The sequence below is a fragment of the Schistocerca piceifrons genome, chromosome 1 (genome assembly GCF_021461385.2).
Source record: "Schistocerca piceifrons isolate TAMUIC-IGC-003096 chromosome 1, iqSchPice1.1, whole genome shotgun sequence".
Taxonomy (NCBI): Eukaryota; Metazoa; Arthropoda; class Insecta; order Orthoptera; family Acrididae; genus Schistocerca; species Schistocerca piceifrons.
In genome coordinates, this window is record NC_060138.1 from 208,895,114 (window position 1) to 208,896,981 (window position 1,868).

The following is a 1,868-nucleotide window of genomic DNA, read 5'->3' on the forward strand; positions in this document are numbered from 1 at the left end:
ATTAAAGTTCATGTTGCGGTCGGGACTCGAACCCAACTCTCCTTGCTTACTAGGCAGATAAGCTGACCAATACACCATCACAGCATTACGAACATCAAAGCTGCACGAACTATCCAAGTCAAATACCCTCCCAAACACAAACTCCAATTCACATCTCCCCTTATATTGTCACTATTACCAGGGCTCTCCGACGTTGGAATAGCACCCCAGCACTGGACGTAATAGGGAAGTGCTGTACTACATGTGATCGAATAGGTCTTAAATTAAATTTTCCCTGAGACATTTAAGTCTCTAATTTATCTGCAATAACGTTGGAAGCTGAAGAAGTGAATTAAAATTTGTGCTGCGGCCGGGACTCGAACCCGGTTTTTCTTGCTTACTAGTCAGATATGCTATTACACCACCATAGCATTATGGTCAACCTACCTGCACAAACTACCGAATCCAAATACCCTCCCCAACACAAACTCCAGTTCACATCTGCCCTTATATTGTCACTATTCCAAGAGAGCCCTGGTGATAGTGACAATATAAGGGCAGATGTGAATTGGAGTTTGTGTTCGGAAGGGTATTTGACTTGAGCAGTTCGTGCAGCTGTGGTGGTGTAATGGTCAACATATCTGCCTAGTAAGCAAGAAGACCCGGGTTCGAGTCCCCGCCACAGCGCAAATTTTAATTCACTTCTTCAGCTTCCAAACAGCTGTGTCTGGAGTGGCACCGTGAGCGAGGAGTGTGAACTGCTGTGAGTGATTGAGGGAGTCTGACAGCACACTCTATGTCCCGATTTGCGCCAGCACCTTGGTGTCACTTTTCAAAAGAACAATACTCATTTATACATGGCACATGTCTGTATACGAGGTCTGTTCAAAAAATTGCGGGACGTTCGTAATTTCACGCCCATTATGTGTTGGAGCGTTATGTGGTCTGCATACCTGCACAGAGCTGTTTTTAACGTGTTAAGTGCCAGACGTTTCACTGTTTTATGTCTGCTAGTTATTATTCAGTGCTGTATTGAGTAAAACGTTGTATCTCACGGTTTGCGAATTTCAAAATGGCACAGTTACAGGAGCAACATGTCTGCATTAAATTTTGCGTGAATCTCAAGAAAACCTTTACAAATAAACACCAAATGATGCAGGAGGCCGACGGTGGTTAGTGCTTAGGCCGTATTCGGTGTTAGGGAAGGTTCATACGGCTTAAAAGTGGCCGCACGGAAGTTGGAGGATGACTGTCGTTCAGAACGACTTTCATGTCAGGAATGTTAAGGAAACAGTGCATGTCAATTGAAGACAGACTGTCCGAGAGTTTGCAGAAGAATGTAACATTTCAGTTGGATCTTGTCATGAAAGGCTGTCACAGCATCTCAGAACGCATAGTGTTGCCGACAAGTACGTCACACGGATAACGAGTCAAGACGACAAAGACCTCCACCCCGCAATCTGTGCAGAGCTTTTTCATCACACAAATGTGAACGAAATGGTCCTTAAGAGAAACATACCTGGTGGTGCGACGTGGGTCTACGGTTATGATGTTGAGACCAAGTTTCAATCTTCACAACGGGTAGGGAGATGTTCACCAAGACCAAAAAAAGAAAAAAAAAACGTTCGTCAGCGCAAGTCCAATGTCAAAGCCAAGCTGATAGTTTCCTTTGACTTTGAAGGATTAGTTCAACATGAATTCATGCCGTAAGGGCACACTGTAAATCGATGGCGGACCGGAGTGGCCGAGCGGTTCTAGGCGCTACAGTCTGGAACCGCGCGACCGCGACAGTCGCAGGTTCGAATCCTGCCTCGGGCATGGATGTGTGTGATGTCCTTAGGGTAGTTAGGTTCAAGTAGTTCTAAGTTCTAGGGGACTGATGGCCTCAG

The 1,868-nt window shown here is 45.4% G+C and overlaps 1 non-coding gene across 1 annotated transcript; it reads left to right on the forward strand.

Moving 5' to 3' along the window:
• The first annotated feature begins 593 nt into the window (after positions 1–593).
• Positions 594–666, forward strand: Trnat-agu. Its single transcript has one exon. It is a non-coding gene; the product is annotated as a tRNA-Thr (tRNA).
• The last annotated feature ends 1,202 nt before the right edge of the window (positions 667–1,868 follow it).